The sequence below is a fragment of the Peromyscus californicus genome, unplaced genomic scaffold (genome assembly GCF_007827085.1).
Source record: "Peromyscus californicus insignis strain IS unplaced genomic scaffold, ASM782708v3 Scaffold_17__1_contigs__length_78620276, whole genome shotgun sequence".
Classification (NCBI taxonomy): domain Eukaryota; kingdom Metazoa; phylum Chordata; class Mammalia; order Rodentia; family Cricetidae; genus Peromyscus; species Peromyscus californicus.
Window position 1 is genome coordinate 64,677,659 of NW_026294469.1, and position 17,827 is coordinate 64,695,485.

The window sequence follows — 17,827 nt, forward strand, 5'->3', positions numbered from 1 at the left end:
GTGCGTGACTGAGCAGAAAGCAGGGTGGGGCACCCTGACCAGGGATCATAGATTACACCTTTGTTCCTTAAACAGTCTGCCTGCCCATTGCCTCCTCTCCCACACCCAGGCTCCATTGTTGACCTAGCTCTGGGTTTAGCTGTCCCTTCTCGGGACCATTTTAAGATTCTAGGCCAAAGCCATTGAGACTCTAAGGCGCCATCATCACCCAAAGCAAGGATAGAAGGAGGACTCAGTGGCCTGAGAGGGCTATGTCCAGCCCCTCTCCACCACATACCACCCTCATTGATTCAGAAGGAACCAAACCAGCCTCATGCCACGTGGACTATGTGCGATGGCTTAGACCCCAGCGTTCCCTCTACAGCCACTTGGGGGCTTATCCAAGGCCCCCATTCCGGAAAATTTGAGGTGAAGCCCAGAGGGCACCCAATCAGCGGCCTCTTTCTCCTCACTTCTTGCCCAACTTCCCAGAGTTAAGATGGTGAACAGACACCAGGGCTTTCAAACCGCCATCCACTGGGCTTGGGAGCTCCAGTAGCGTCTCTCTTGGCGTGTTTGTTCCGTGGGTTTTGACAAATATGAACATCTCGCTGTCCCTGAAACACTCTGCTCCCGCTGTGTTCCTCCCTCCTTCCCGCAGTCCCTAGTCACCATGACCTTTGGGTTTGCTCCCTTTCCCAGAATGCAGCACAGTTGCCTTCTGGTTAGGAGGCTCCTTTATGCCTCTCGGCTCCTTTCCTTGTCTTCTCACAGCTGATAGCTCATTTCTCACCAGCAGATATGAGTCTGCTGTCTGGACTGGCTACGTATCTACCCATCTGCTTCCTGAAGGATGTGTGGGTGTCTTCGGTATAAAGAAACATTGGCATGCAGGTCTTTATGCCGGTGCACATTTCCAGCTCATGTGGTGGGTGCCTGAGACTGTGGCTGCTGATCTCGCCTCCGCGGGAACTATGGGAGTGGCTACTGAAAGTCTAATGCACAGACAGGTTAAGTAACTTACCCAAGGTCACACAGATGGCTAGTGGCCATTGTCCAGTCATAACCATAAGATGTCACAGCTTCTGGAGCTGCAGACCCTGCCACAGGAACAGTCATCTGATAGAACTTCTGTGGCCTCTGGCACTCCACACTTGTTCCTAAATGGTGTGTGTAGCTAGAGTTTTCCTACCTGGCCCACAGTCAGGGTAAATCTCTCTCACCCGCCAGTCCCAAGCCGCTCAAACCCGATCAAGTAAACACAGAGACTTATATTGGTTTCAAACTGTATGGCTGTGGCAGGCTTCTTGCTAACTGTTCTTACAGCTTAAATTAATCCATTTCTATTAATCTATACCTTGCCACGTGGCTTGTGGCTTACCGGTACTTTACATCTTCCTTATCCTGATGGCGGCTGGTAGTGTCTCTCTCACCCAGTTTCCTGTTCTCTCAATTCTCCTCTCTGTTAGTCCCGCCTATACTTCCTGCCTGGCCACTGGCCAATCAGTAATTTATTTATTGACCAATCAGCAACACATTTGACATACAGACCATCCCACAGCAGGTGTGTGCCTGTATTATGCACCTTCCAACATCAAAGGCGTGCTTGCCCCTGCTGATCGACTGCTAACGCTTGTCACAGGAGGGGAAAATCAGCAGGACATGGCTTGAATTTGAACTCACCACCCAAGTCTGTGGCTTGTGAACAGAGCTCTGGTCTGGTCTTCCGTGTGGCTTGGAGCATTTGTCCTCTCTGAGGGGCTTTTAGGAGCTGAGTGGGGGCATTTGCCAGACTTCTCTAAGCATGGATATCTCTCCTCTAAAAAAAAAAAAATACAACAACAACTCCAAAAACAATACCAATTTTTGTGTTGCATGCCAATTGTCTGTGTTCTGCCATTTCCTTAAGGACACAAATGTCCAATTTGCACTGGCTGACCCCCAGTCTCCACACAGTCTTCCCAGGACAGGGGTCTTAAGGACAGGCTAAAGGGTGGGGGCCCAGGCTGTGTCTTCAGGGGGCTCTGCATGATGCCCAGCCCTGGAAAGGCACATCTTGTTTCTTTTGGAAAGGGCCAATGAGTCAAAGGTCATGGCATGAAGCTGGGCCAGCACTCATTATCTGGAAGGTTCTAAGCAAGGCTTAGAGCTCAGCTCCCTTCCTGTCTGGAAGCTTTCTGAGCGGGGTGTGGCTAGAACCGGACTTCTTGTGGCAGCATCCCTGGCAGGAAGCAGGCCTTGGACTCAGTGAACGGGCTGAGGCTAACTCGCCTGCCCGGAAAGTGCACGGGACCAGACTAAACCACACAGCATCGTCCAAACGTTAGCTAAGGGAAATTGTTCACATCAGTGTTAACTCCACTATTCGTCTCATTTTAATTTACAGTTCATCTTACTGCCACTGAAAGCCACGAGTGTTCCAGAAGTAGGAACCTGTGTGTTTGTGACAGACACAGGCTTCCCATCCTTCCCTTGTCTGTCTGTGTCAAGACAGAGGGAAGCCATTACAATGACCAGGAAACAGAGCCATGAGAGAAAGCCACAGTCACCAGCCCCGTCTCTCTCTCCCTGGGATGGCCGACTGGAGCCAGAGCTCTCTGCTCTGTGAACAGCCCTTCCATTTAATCTGGCCTGTCTGGGAGAGGCTGGGCATCAGTTCTGCCGCAGCCAGCCTTGACAGACAGGGCCACTGGTCACAGAGCCAAGGGCTGGAGGGCTGGAGCCTAGACGATGCCCTTTGGCCTGTTTCCAGCCATTCCTGGAGATTCAGGAAAACAAGTCATTAGTCTGGAGGACTTTAATGATCAAATGAGAGCCAGGAGAAGCGAGGTCATAAGTTTGGAAGCACCAGGGTCAGTGTCCGGGAAGACAGTGAAATGACTGCAAACCTTGTCTTGTCCTAAGGGGGACATGGCTGCCACCTTGTCCCCAGATAGTGGTGTCTAGCACTAGGGCAATGGTGGGGTAGAGTGTGTAGCTTGGAAGGTTACTAGCCGCCTTCCTCATTCTCATCTCCAGCCATAATTTTATTATCTGTTTGAGTTGGAAGCATCTTCCAGATCATGCCTCATTTATCGACAGGGAGACAGAGAAAGCTTGTCCAGAGCAGTGGCCCGTCTCCTCCCATCTCTCCTTAGAATCCCCTCCTCCTCCTTCTTCTTCTTTCTCCCCCCGCCCCAACACTCTGTTTTAAGGCTTATAGCACATTCCAAGAAAAGAAAATCTAGGACACTGAAAAAAATTACCTATGCTGTTTATTCATTCTTGCCTGGAGAAGCCATTCACTGTAATGACCCTTCCAAATTAATCAGACCTGTAAATACTCAACTGTGGGCTGCCTGCGGAGAGGCACCTTCCAGTCACTGGTGGCAGCTGCTAGCGGGTTCTACCTGGAGTCCTGCGTTTCAGGGCTGCTCAGCACAGCCTTCAGACCTGCTTCATGCCAGGCATCCCCTCTAAAGGAGGCAGAGGAGCCCAGGAGCTCTTGGAACGGGACGTGTGGTCCTGAGGCAGGCACAGGTCCTTGTCCTTCGTTCAGGGCTTCACTGAGAGGGGCACCACTCAGACTAGAGTGTAAAGCAAGACTACTGCAGTCAGTGCAGGCTACAGCAAAGAGCAACACTGGAGGGGTCTGGAATCTGGAAGACTCCTGAGGGATGTGGGATTTGATGTGAGCCCAGAAGAATGGGCCGAGGCACAGAGGGCAGGCAAAGGGGAAATGCACTGGAACCCTGTCCTTAGGGAAGTGGTTCTCAACCTTCTTAATGCTGCAACCCTTTGGTCTTAGGTGACCCCTGTGAAAAGGTCATTTCACTCCCAAAGGGTCATGACCCACAGGTTGAGAACCACTCCCTCAGAGGGCCGCAGATGCTGTATGCAGATGCCCAGAAGGACTCTGCCTCTCAGCATGTTGGCCCTGTGTGCAACCTCATGGCACAGGCCTGTGCCTGTCAGCTGCCCTGAGCAGTATGGCCACCACTACCCTGTTCAAGCTTGAGAGTGACATGGGCCACTCTGATTTCCAAGATGAAGATTGACTCAAGCCCTGAAGAACCTCATGAGCTTTGCATCAGTGTTACAGATGGATTTTCCAAAATTGAAACAGAATGTGTGTGTGTGTGTGTGTGTGTGTGTGTGTGTGTGTGTGTGTGTAGTATTTACCATTTTAGCCACTTTTGAGTGTGCAGTTCAATGGCATTAAGTTTGTCACATTGCTGTGTATTCATCCCCATCAGAGCTCCCTCCCCTTCCCTACCTGGGACTCTGTGCTCATACCCCCCCCCCAGCTCCGCCACTCCTGCCAACCCCCTCTCCTCCCCCCCCCACCGTACTTTTTGTCTCAACAAATGGACTTGTCAAGTAAGGGGAATTATGCAGAAATGGTCTTTCTGTGACTGGCCTCGAGGTTTTTCCATAGTATAGATGTATCAGAATTTCTTTCTTTTTGAGGGGTGAATGATATTCTCCATATGATTATACCTTCCACATTTTATTATTCACTCAGTGAATGTGACTTGGGTTGCCTCTATCTTTGGCTATTGGGAATGAGTCTGTTTTGAACATGGCGCACAAATCTGAGTGCCTTGTCCCTTCAGGCATTCAAATGATCAACCTGAGCTACGGCTGTGACTCCGAAGGGCCTTCTCTTCTCATCCTGAAATACATCAGTTATGTGGCAATTGTCTCCTTCTGTGCTTTACCAAGTTCTTCCTTTACCTTCTGAAATGTATTTAAGTGTGACATGGTCTAGTCCCAGCACCTCAGAGGCAGGGGCAGGAAGTGTACCCAGGAGTTTGAGACCAGCCTGATCTGCGTAGTGAGTTCCAGGCTAAACAGGGCTACAGAGTGAGACTCTGTCTCAAAAAAAAAACCAAGAGAGAGAGAAGGTGTTTAGCCATGTTTGAAAAATCCAAGAAAATTCACTTTCAAGCTTCTTTTCCTCTGAAATCTTCCCTCCCCTGTCCCCCCAAAAATTGGGGTACAAGTCAGCAGAACCAGAGGGCACCCCGTCTTGAGGCATCCCTACCTCCTCGCATTAATTGCCCAAACTTACATTACAGCGGTGACATGCTCGGGCACAAGGCAGGAGAATTCACAGTTCAGGTTAGCGTTGTCATTAACTCAAGTCTTTGGTGTCAACTCCCTCCCACAGCGGAGCGTCCCTGCGTGGCCTCGCAGTCAACCTCCCCGATGCATTTTCTGGCCTTTGTTGGTTTGTGTCAGCTCTTGAACATTATTTAAATGTAGTTTGGGGTCCATGAATGCAATTACCATTGTGTTATTATTCAGAGGCAGATTGTTAAGATGCAGGCAGCTGTACAAGGAGATGCCCTGTGCTGTGAGGTCCAATTTAGGAGGGCCTTCTGAGCCCGCGCGCACCGTTGCTAGGCAACCCCATGCTACAGAAGTGGAGGCCTCGCTGGCTCCGGAGTGGGAAGAAGCCCAGTGCCTTCAGGGAATTGGAGGCAGTGGTCAATCGGAGACTGGCAGGGCGCCGGGAGCGGGAGGAGGCGGCGTGGGCAGAGCCTACAGGCCTGCAAGAGTGGGGGCGCCCACCCAACAGAACATGGTGTTCCCAGGGAGGGGAGGGGAGTGCTGCAGGAAGGAACGTGTGGAGAAGGTGTGGAGCCCGAAGCCAGCCAGGAAAGCTTGAAGGATACCCAGAGCAGATGCTAATGTGCTTCTCCCTGCCTGTCCCTCTCTTTGCAGGAAATGAGCTGGTTTGCAGAAAAACCGGTGGCCTGAGATTGAAGCCTAAGGAGTCGGTGCCTGTGAGTATGAATTTTGCTTGTTGAGTTTTGTGGTTTTTGACAATGTTTCTGGGAATTGGGCAGTTCCCCTGTTAAGGGTAGGAACTGTGTGACCTGGGTGGAATTGACTTTGGATTCTTCTGGAAGGTCCCTCTTACTGGGCAGGGCTGGTCCCACTCACGTAAGGCATCAAGTTGAAAGAGGATGCCCTGAACCCTGCTCTGCCCTCTAAGTAGAGAACACCCCTGGGGGCTCCCCAGACAGAACTCCGTGACTGTGGACCTGTGAGTGGGCAGTGAGAGACTACCCCGCCACACCGAGAGACTGGGTCTGCCCTGTTCTAAGTTTGCTGTTAGGGTGTCCCTGTTGGAACAGTTCTTTCACACACCACAGAACAGTGTGCTCAACCCAGAGCAGTGAGTCAAACTAATCCTGTCATCAGTGTGGGAAGAGATGCGTGAGACAAAGAACCTTCTAGAAGGGCACATGGATCTGCTCTGGCTCCCATGGCACAGAAAGAGACTCCAGTGATGGGGAGTGGTCAGGGAGAACCCTCTGGGGAACGACAGACTTGATCTGGGCTGTAGGGGAGGGAGGGAGGCAGAGCAGAGGCCTCACCAGGGAACACACTGAGGCCTTTGTGAAGGGCAGCACAGGCAAGGGGTCTGATGAGTGGAGGAGAGGTTGCTGAGGCTGGGCAAGGTGCTGAGGGCCCAGAACGGCTCAGCCGTGAAGGGTCTAGATTTGAAGAACCAGCATGCAGTAAAGTATCCCTCACCTGTGTAAATAAAAGTAAATTTCGCCCAGTTTGTCTGCTGTTCCATTATGTGCAGATAACTGTGTGGATTTTTTTTTTAACCAAACTTGAGACTGACCTGGAGATCAGCACATATTAACACTGGGTAGATACAGGAAACCGGTGTTTGAGATCTCCCCTAGGCCTTAGAACGTGTCTCTCCAATACACACAGAGCCATCGGTAGACAGCCATAACTGAGGGCCGCTCTCACCCATGAAGCCAGCCCTGGGGACACACTAAGCTTTAAGTGGACCGTCACCAAGACCGCGCTTGTTCTCCTGGAGAGCCACTGGCGCCCAGGCTGAGGGACAACTGAAATCTCTGTCTCTGAGAAATGCAAGCCAGCGGGAGGGGCCAATCAAAGTAGTATTTACAGAGCATTAGCTGCTTACACACATTTCGCAGTCTTGCCTCTCAAGAGCGCCACAGAGATTCCAGGTATTCCTGTGGTAAAGCTAGAAACACTGAGGCTGTGCAGGTTCACTGGGCTGATATGTGGCGCTTCTGAAACACTCACCCCAACCTTCTGCTGCAGGACACTGGATCTCTCTAATTAAGGTCCAGCTGGGGCTGCCCGTACCCCCATTGGAGAAGCAGAGTAATGATGGTCGCATGGTCCCCAGGTCCTGTTGTCTGGATTATCTTCTTTCTAAGGCCAGTGTATTGTGTCTCTGGCTTTCAAAGGCAATACACCACCCCAGTGGTCTCTGATAGGAAGGACAGTGGTTATTCTGCTGTCCCCAAAGCAGAAGGCCATGTGCACATCTAACACTAGGGGCCAGTCTATTAACATGAGAGGGCTCCGCAGTCAGCTATTGGTGAACAACCTGTTAGAGTTTCCTGGGAGTGGAGCCTGAGATGGTATGAGGCCCAATGGGACACATTAATAGAGAACACTTGCCAGGGAGACAGGGCGGCAAGGGTGAGAGCCAGGCTCCCATCAAGGATATATGCTAGGATGAGTCTCCTCGGTTCCATATACAGTACTGTGGTGATGTATGGGTTGGAGACAAGGCTCGGGATATATATGCCCCATTACTTCTCAGCCGTTTAACAGAGTGTGACTACTGACATCACCTGAGTAAAGAGCCAGGAGTCCAGCGACTGTCCCAGGCAAAGCCTCATGCTATACACTCAGCAGCTGGGTAGGCACGTGCTGGTAGGTAAAGAGGACCTGGGCCTGGCGCCCGTGGCATTTGCTTCCATGCCTAATTAGCATCTCTGTTGTAAAGACAGCCACGTGTCACAGACACTTGACGACCTGGCAGTCATCTTGACTACCACTCCCTTTGTGTTTTAGAAGCATGCGCTGGAGATGATGTGAGATAGTGATACTGAAGAAGCGGCCTCTAATAGTGATATCTGTCTGGACTGAAAATGTGCGCTTTTATTAACTGAAGTCTTATTCTTGATTGGTGATAGTCTCGTGGTTCTTAATTGGAAAGTGCCAGAAAGTCTCCAGTAAACAGCCCCTTCCCAATCCCTAGCCCCCAGCCTCCATTCTCCTAGAGACACCCAATGTTACTACAGCTGTGTATTGCTTTTCACATCGACAACAGCATGATTTAGATGCCCGAGTCTGGTTACTATAGCGCCATATTGAACGAGACCACCTTCTTGTGACTTGAACTCAGCTGTCTTTGGAGAGGAAACTGCTCTCTCTGGGGGATGGCTCAAATGCATACATGCTTTGTAGATGTTCCAAACTCCTTAGAATTTTTTCTGTGATAAGTGAGATGACAAGTGATAAGTGGTATGACAGTCACTCCCTAGTTGCAATAATTGTTGAAAGCCAATCACACAGTTTGAGAATGCTGTGCTAGAGCTCTTGGAATTCCCGAGCCTTTAAAATAATGTATTATGTCTCTAAACTCGTTATTTGGTGCAAATCACTGAGGCATTGCTGCACATGTTACCTGCTGTCATTTGCGTCTTGCTTAATGGCTTCCTGATGTTCCCAGAGTGCACAGGGATGAACCGCATGGTCAGCACCTTGTGATTTCCTTGGGTGAGGTGATTTGAGCTTAGTTTGGAGGCACAGTTGGTCAGGGATGGGGTGGACTCCTTCACTTTCCTGTGGTAGGAAGCTCTAACATGGTATTGAGGCCATCTGTCAGCAAAATGGCCCAGATCTCCACCGTGTGATGGACAGATATGAAAAACCTGTACAGCCCTGTCACAGCTGGACTGGTTCGTGTGTCCTTAGTCCTACACCACTGGATCCCAGGCTCCTTGCTCACACTACACACCCATCTTCTGAATTAGGTCTGATGGGTTTGGGATAATGCTTATGAAAACCCTTATAGCAGTTACTTGTGTTCTTCATGATCCAGCCTGTGTGTTTCTCCCTTGCAGCCAAATTCCCTGCTCTCAGTTCACTCCCCCACCCCCAGGATATTCTCTAAATTACAAGAAATCTTCTAACTTGAGCATGGCCTGTTCTAGTCCCAAGAGGGATTTTGGTGGCACCCCCTTGAAGACTTGAAAAAAAAATCTCATTTCCGTTCAAGAAATTGAATCATTATCTAGATTGAAATAATATCTTTCCTCAACCTGCAACAAGATAAAGGATCGAATTGGTGGAGTTTCCTTATCACTGCAGTTTGCAGGACACAGAATAATGGCCTGTCACTGCCTCTGGCGGGTGGGTTCTGTAATACAGCGCCCATGGTGGCTCCTGACCTGCTTTGCATGGCTCAGTGTCCATGGCAATGTAACACAGTGTGGTTAATGACAAGTGCCATGATATGAAAAGGAGTAGTGTGGGGCCTAGAACAGCCCGAGCAATGTTCTACCCTACAGTAGCTGTACCCCCCGCAGAGAGCACTCGGGAATGGGGGAGCCAGAAAAAAAAAGGGTGGACATTCTTACTCTTCCAGAGTGTGGGTGTGCCAAAGCCCTTGGCTAAGCTTCAAGAGCTGCAGTTGGAGTGAAGAGGTGACAGCTTGAGAAGGTGGACTAGACCGAGCTTACGCTGGTTGACAGACCAGCTGTAGACGGACATCCCTCGGAGACAGCCGAAAGATAGTCAGGCTTCCGGTCTCGTTCACCGCTGTTATGGGTCAGCTCTGATCTCTTGCACTTCAGGCTCCTCCTTTTTCAGAGGAGGGCGGCACCAAGGAGGGCAACAGGAGAAAGGGGTGAAGTAATGTTTACACTTAGTCCATGCTCCTGGCTGTTCCCCTCCGCTCTTCCTGCTCCGCTAGCTGAAGAGACTTTGCCAATCCCAGGGCTAGTCCTGCAGGTGTAAAAACGTGGATGCAAGCAAGGATGCTTTTCTCACGCTGCTCAGCCCCATGCACTCCTGCATCCAAAATAAGTTTCTAGCCAGGTGGTGGTGCACACACCTTTAATCTCAGCACTCAGGAGGCAGAAGCAGGTGGATCTCTGTGAGTTCAAGGCCAGCCTGGTCTACAAAGTGAGTTCCAGGACAGCTAGGGCTACACAGACAAACCTTGTCTCAAAAAAACAAACAAACAAAAATTTTAAAGAAAGAAAAAAGTTTCCTTAGCATCAGTGAATAAGGCCAGACTTTCTTGTCCCCTTGGCCCCATGGCCTGGCCTCCCCGCCCTCCCTATAACACTATAGAAGTGACTAAAGAATACCAGTGTCTGACTATGGAGGGCTTCCTATGCACCAGCACTGCTCTAATGGGTTTGCAGACTTGATCCATGCAACCATGTACTTTAGAAGTGTTTAGCATCCGCCTTTAATGTCAGAGGCACAGAAAGGCTAATTAACTTTTCCCGAGAGTCGCTAAGTGGTAGAACAGGATCTGAATGAAGCCGAGTCATCTGCTTGAAACCTTTTCAAACTCAAACTATCAGGACTAAACAATGTGAAACCACCTGGGCTCTCATCAGACCCTACACCATAATCCTATCGCAGAGAACAACAATAACAACAGTCACGTGTTTGTGATGTCCCAGGAGGCCACAGCGGCGGGAGGTTGGAATGGTGGTCTAGTCAAGGTGTCTACCCATGGGTGCGGGTAGCTGAGGTATAGCCTTTAGATTGTGCCTTCTGAGGCTCTTCTCAGCTGTGTGTCAAGTGGTTGGCCAACCACTAGCCTGCCCACCCTCTGACCCAACCCCCATCTTCCTGCAGATACCACCCCTCAAGTCCCTTGTGGCTGTGCTACCTAGCTGCCTGGGTCTCCTGGGAAAGGACACCATCCTCCAGCCTCACCCCGTGTCCCTTCCTTCCCCTTCCTCCCCAGCCAGGTGTCAGTGACATGAAAGTGCCTATCAGCAGAATCTTGTCTTCAAGAGAAGTGCTGGCCTGTCAGCGAGCATGCCTGATTGCCATGGTAATCACCAGCAGAATGGAATGATTTCATAATACATTTTCATCTGAAATAGGAACAGGTGTGCGGGGTGGGGGGTGGGGGGGCGGGAATCAACATTGATCAACAAGACCAGTCTAGGGAGATTAATAACAAACAGGGTTGCTTGGGGAAACGAAGGGAAGAGAGACATATGCCGGCTTGTAGTCAGCATCCTTCCAGCCTGACCTCTGACCTTTTTCCTGACTCTCCCTCTGTCCCTACCACCGTGATCTCTGAGACTTTCTGTTCTTCTTGGCGCTTTTCTGTCTTCACTGTCCTCACCATGCTTGGCCCCCGTCCATCCCACCTCCCCTGAGAAGCAGCCCTACGCCCACCAGCTTGACCCTGGAAATCCTGTCTCCACCAGCTAGCTACCTGCAGCCCCGTGACAATGCTTGCTCCTCAACTCACTGAAAAATCCCCTAACGTGCATGTGCCTAGTCAGTGACCCAGGCCACCTGGCACAAAGCCCTGCTCAGCCATCCTCACTTGGGGAACCCTCATGAGCTAGTCCCTCCACGGGACCAGCAAGGCCCTTCGCTGGCCAAGGTCTCACAATCGTCCTATGACCTGGTGATGGCCTGGGCTCCGAATGCGAGACACTGATTCTTTGCACTGGACTGTAATTTATCTGCATGATGCCATGCCTTCCAGAGACAGGGCTGCAAAGGAGAGCCAGAACACTGTCCAGCAGTTCTGATTTTTAAGCAAGGTCTCTGGTCTCTATCTACTTATTTCTAAATCACTGTTGGCCTTGGATGTGGGAGTCCACCCTCCTGGGACCAGGAGGGTCATCCTGGCTGCTCCCTTGCTGCCTTGAGGGGCTCCAGTGCCAAGCAAGTTCGAGGCCACCTCACTGGTGAGTCCTGGCACAGTGGGGCATGCTGTTAGCTCCACTGCTTTGTCCTGGAGCTGACAGTGTCTCTGCCACAGGGCAAGAGACAGAATAGACCTGACAGGGGCATCCCATCAAAGGCCCCCTCCACTTTCAAACAGGTAATGCAGCAGAGAAGCTGCCAGGCCTGCTCTAAGGACACAGCAGGCATTAGCTAATATCTTGATTTTAATAGATGAATAATAAGAAGCCCCAAGTGTCTCTCGGAACCAATTTTGAAGGACAAGCTCAGTCACATGCCCACACCCCTGTTGAATCTGATTCCTAAAGCACTCCCAACAAAGAGTTTGGCCCAGAAGAAAGGCATTCCTCCACCAACTTTGCTCTCTTGTCAATCCTTCTTGGGGCTTCCCGGTGAACAGTAAGTCATGAAAAGATGAAGTTGGAAAGCAGTACTCCTTAGAGGGAGGCCTGGAGTGGCAGCCCTGGCGTTTGTTGGGTAGCACATACTGTCTTGCAGGTGGATCTCCTCACCTAGGCTGCTGCACAGATATCCACATATTCCTATGGGAGGAACTGTATATCCATAGGTGTCCATCTGCGTCAGGGCATCAGGAACCCAATGGCACGCTCAGAGTGGGCTCCATGAAAGGAGTTGAGGTCAGAGACCAGTTCCAGGTGTGGAGGGATTCATGAGACCCAGTGAAGCCACCGGGACTGTTAAAATGAGGTGCTGTCTCTCCTGGGACAGAAGAGGTGAGCAGGGAGAGGCATACTGCCAGGAGGGTCAGGAAGGGTATGAGGAGGGGCCTCCTTCCCTGGGCTGTGGTGTCTAATCCAAGGACAGAGCCAGCCTGAAGAAAGGGAGACAAGGCATTAAACATCCTACCTTCGCTCTGGCCTCTGCTGCTTTCTTCCTTATTGCCGAATCATCAGGAAGCCCCCATGATTGTGGCCTGCCTTTGGGGACAAAGAGTCTACTGGAGGAAGGTGACGAGCAGGGCAGAAGGACACATGCAATACAGCCCAGCATACTGACCCCTAAATGATGGGCCAGGAAGACACTATACCCAGAGGCCTCAGCAGGGCAAGCCTGGCCTGAGGACCAATTTAAAGGCCTCCAGGAGAATTCCAGGCCCCCAAAGAGAGAGAGGAGAGCAAGCAAGCCTGTTTTCGGGAGATCATACCTGTCACTTCTTTTTAGGAGGAACTGGGGAGCAATGGTACTGGTACAGAGGGTTCCCTTGGGAGAAGCAGTGGGGTATAAATGAATCCAGGCTGGAATGCCTCATTGTCTCCTCCCATGAAGGAGCCCATAGTGAGGATTCAAGTACCCTTGCAGAGGCCCACAGAGTCCAGGGCAGCCTTGAGGCAAATCAACCACCCCACTCCCAAAAGCATGTTGCCAGTGGGAACCAGTGTAGGTCAAGGCCAGAGTGCAAGGGCCTGCATTCCTAAGGGTTGGCAGAGGCCCACGGCCCCACAATGGAACTTTGCCAGGTGGAAGCCAGCCAAAGGCCAGCCCTAAACAGGTCCTTGTTCTGGGATCCCAAGTGCTTCTGGGAAAGGTAGACAATTCTCCGCCATGACCATGAACACATCTGATGAAACGCAATGCTGCCAAGTGAAATCTGGCAGTGGGGCCACCCTTCCTCGGCCTGGCCTGAGCTCAGCCCTTGCAGGTATGATGGCTTTTTAAAAATTGCCCAAGTGCCCTTAAGTGAGCATCACCCCACAGAAGTAGGGGCAGAGACCCCCGAGAGTGGCCATTTCTCCAAGGCCACATGTCCAACCAGACTAGCTTGAATCTAGAACTGTCCCCTAGCTGAGGACAGCCTGCTCCTAGATGAAGGAGTGCCTTACTAAGGTTGGGACATACATTTATATATTTTTAAACCTAGGAATAGTTTAAGTTACAAAAGAATGGGCTAAAAATAAGAATAGTCCCTTTGTATCCTTATATCCCAGATGTTTACTGTGCCGTCTATATCGTGTCTACCATTTACATGCATGCGTGCGCACACTCACGCGCGCACACACACACACACACACACACACACACACACACACACACACTTGGATGTACAACCATGCATAATTTCTAGACCATAGGAGGATATGGTAAATACGCCACAGCCCTTCATAGCCCTAACCTGCCCAGGATGTGTTGTGATAGAAGGCCAATCCCCTGCCGCAGTCACACTTAATGTGAACATACTCTCTCGCCTAACCCGCCACTTACTTCATTATTGTCAGATAACACTGGCCTTGTTGCAGTATCTCCCTGAGGGTTGGGTGTTAACCTGTTTTCCTTAGCCTCCTTTGGGCAGCAACATTTTTGTAGACTTTGTTTTTCATGACATTGACATCTTTGAAGACTATGATGCCCTCATTTTTGATAAATGGAATTCCCCATTTAATCTAATGTTTCTTTGTGATTAGATCCAGGTTGTGTTTTGGGCCAGAATCCTGCACAGCTCCCATCTTTCTGGGTGATTTTGTTTGTGTGTTTGTTTTGAGACAGTGTCTTTCCATGTAGCCCAGGCTGGCCATGAAATCTCAATCCTCCCACCTCTGCCTCCCAGCACAGGCCCTCTTCTTGGAGAATGCCATGTAGACACACTCAGGAGCCTTCTTCCTTGCTGAGGTTGATTTTGGCTCCCTGCCTAGCTATCATCCAATTTTCCATTACATAACTCTTGCCTTCTCCCATTTCTCATTGATGAGGCAGCAGTCTGCCAGAAGTCATTCTCTCCTACCGTCCATTCACCCATGCATACCCAGTTTGCCCTGGAATTCTTTTTTTTTTTTTTTTTTTTTTTTGGTTTTTCGAGACAGGGTTTCTCTGTGCAGCTTTGCGCCTTTCCTGGGACTCACTTGGTAGCCCAGGCTGGCCTCGAACTCACAGAGATCCGCCTGGCTCTGCCTCCCGAGTGCTGGGATTAAAGGCGTGCGCCACCACCGCCTGGCCTCATGTCACTTTTTATTAGATTACAATGGATTAGATTTCATCATCACATTTTTTTTTCAAACAAAATCTAGGTTTATTGATTCTTTCCCCCACTTTCTTCCCCTTCTCCTCCCTTTCTCTTGTATATCCCCCCCTCCCAGGAGCTGCCTTTCCATTTTTGTGACATGTGACCTTTGCCCTCCCAGGCCTTTCTCAACACCTCCCGACCCCCTCTCAGGATCCCCTGCCTAGTTTCACAGTCTCCGCCCACCCTCACAAACCCTTATTTACATACTTGTAAGCATATAAGAAAAAGCATGCCACTTCGTCTTTCCAAGACTACTTTTAGCCATTTTCCACCAGATCTCTGTGCTTTCAGATCTCTGTTCCTTGGGTTTCTAATGAAAATGTTTCACTTTTTAAATATTAAAATATGATGGTATTATTCTCCCCCTTCCCATTCCTCCCTCAAATCTCTCTTATGTAGCACCCACCCCCTGAAATCATTTGTCTCTTTTTGTGTTCCCACACACACATACCCCTACTTAACCTAAGTATATAAATACAACCTGCTCAGAAACCTTTTATACATATTAGTATTAAGCCTTTGTCTATGATGTCTGTGTCAAATTTTTTCTCTTGGTTTATTATTTTCCTTTAGTTTTGCTTTCCATGGGGCTTGGTGTGCATGTCCCCCACCTCCCCCGTGTGTGTGTGTGTGTATGTGTGTGTGTGTGTGTGTGTGTGTGTGTGTGTGTGTGTGTGTGTGTGTGTGTGATATTCAATCTTGTCTTACCTCTGTATTTGTAGTTACAGTGGGGAAACTTCATCATGTACCCAAGCCATAGAAGAATTTATCTATGTACAAACACAGTTTTTAGTAGCTACATATTTCACTGAAAAGATAAACCATAATTTTAAGATTAATTCTAAAAGATGGATTTGTATCCTCAAGCTGATGGGTGAAGGGCAGAGAGAGAGAGAGAGAGAGAGAGAGAGAGAGAGAGAGAGAGAGAGAGAGAATTCAGTGTAGAGACGCTGAAGCCCAAATATTTTTGGCTTTAGGAAAAGGACAGAGGAAGCATGGGTCCCTGCCCTGCAGCCATGGGTACTTGGCACAAGAAAGCAAGCTACATGGGGTAAACATAACCCCTGTTGCCATCCAGTGGCAGGGGCATTTGGAGGAGGAAGATGTCCTTTGGACTGGTGAGAAACACAAGGATAGGTCAGGGATAAGGCAATGTTTAAGGAGGGACTCCCTCTGAAAGCCTTAGCTACCCAGGGGTGGGGCAGCTACCCAGAGGTGGAGCAGCTACCCAGGGGTGGGGCAGCTACCCAGGGGTGGGACAGCTACCTGCAGGTGAGCTTTATACAGGCTGTGAGCTGTGGAATGGTAGAGGAGAGTCCCTGAATAACAATGAGACCGCAGAGTGAGCAGCCAGGACGTCAGACATTGGCCAAGTCAGGAGGTCAGGAGTGAGGGAATAGTGTGGTGCTGGAAAGATGGGTGGGAGGTCCCTGGACTTTATCCCAAAGGGGGTGGGAAATCACTGCAAACTGAAGAAAGAAATTAGAGCCCAGTGGGGAGAGACGAGAATGAAAGTAGCCTCTTCCCAGAGCTGATGTCAAAATTAAATAAGATAATGATTGAAACCATTTCCATCGCCGTTAGACTTGCTTAGAGCGCTTCGACAATTATTTCTCGTGTTTTGAGGGACCTAGTGATTTTCTTAATCTGATTTCAAGTCCAATGCCCATGACACTCACCTATTCACATCACACGGCTGGACAAGAAAGCTAATATAATACAAGGGCTGGAGAGAGGGCAGGGGACCAGTGGTAGAGCTCTTGCCCGGCATTCCCAGGACTTGAAGCAAGCTTAGATCAAGTCAGGTCTAGAAACACCTCGGGAGAAGGGGCCTTGGTCAAGGACTAGAGAAAGCTAGAGTTAGCAGGAGGGGTCTCACACACATTTTGCTGAAGCAGGAGCTAGGGACTAAAGCATAGGACTCTCACAGAAAGTCAGTGGCCTCCAGTCAGTTCAGCCTTTGTTCACAGGCAGGCTCTTCCTTCCTCCAGCTCCTGGCTTCTCTGTCTCTGTCGGAGGCCTTGCTAGACAGCCTTGAGAGTGGGAACTTCTCCTTGTACAGGGCTGACCCATCTCCACAACAGAAAACAAGGGAAGAGCTGGGAGCTGGCAGAGGAGCCAGGGAAGCAGCGGATTCTGGTGCTTTCTGTACCCAAGGCTGTCCGAGGGAGGCTTACCCAAGACCCCAGGGATTCAATGATCCTCTCCCCCAATTCCGGTGAGGGACCTAGTAAATAGCCCAGTGAAGGCCTTTCTCTGTGGCCCCATGGGTCATGTCAATCAAGTGTGTGAGAAAAATAATAAGTCTCCAGCAATGTGGCCACTGTGTCCTTTCGAGCTGGCTTATCTGCTCCCCTGGCTCCTGCTGATGAAGGCCAAGAGGTTGCAGAATCTTCCAGAAGCTTAGTGGAGGGGGGAAGGGCAGATGAAGACTGTGCTCTCACCCTTCTGCCCCCTTCAGTCCTGCAGCTCCTGATGAGAATTAAACATCCTGGCAGATTTCTCACACCCCACCCCCAGTCTCCCCACCCTACCTTGCGGCCGGCCATGCCAGAAGCTGGGGAACTGGCTGTGTCAATATATTTCATGGGTGCTGGGGAGGCTCATCCCACCAGGGGCTCTTCACTAGGGCAACGCTTCAGACTCCTTTGCCAGCTTCCCCAGCCTCACCCTGTCCTAGGCATGGCTCTGCAGCCTGTCCCAAATGCCGGTCCAACTCCAGGGGAGAACGGCCGACCATCTCCCTCTGCATGCCCCCTGCATGTCTATGGCCTTAGCACTCCTTGCTATGTCTCGTTTGGTTCAAAGGAAGTTGTGAAGTGGGACAGCGCTTACTCCACTTTGAACCCCCAGCCACAAATGAAGAGATCACAGTCTTTCTGGACAGGAAGGAGTGACCTTGAACTCTGACCTGACTCTTGCTGGTTGGCCTCAGGGCAGCCATGTACCCTGCCTGAGCCTCTATTTCCTCATTCACTACAGGGTCCGCTGGCATCTCTGCCTTGCAGGGCCCCTGCACCAGACAAAGCAGTAAGTGCCTGGAACAGCAGCTTACCAGCTGACCCAACTCTTCTCTTTCACTCACGGAGAGGGGCTATG

General features: G+C 50.3%; 1 protein-coding gene across 2 annotated transcripts in view; it reads left to right on the forward strand.

Moving 5' to 3' along the window:
* Positions 1–17,827, forward strand: part of Zbtb7c (zinc finger and BTB domain containing 7C) — a 335,995-nt gene that overhangs the window by 197,880 nt on the left and 120,288 nt on the right. The window contains exons 1-2 of one of the 2 annotated variants that reach the window (XM_052742571.1): positions 5,117–5,191; positions 5,689–5,750. The gene's annotated coding sequence lies outside the window, so the exon portion shown is untranslated. Of the gene's footprint in view, positions 1–5,116; positions 5,192–5,688; positions 5,751–17,827 lie in introns of those variants that run through there. The other variant, XM_052742570.1, reaches the window with a different exon arrangement.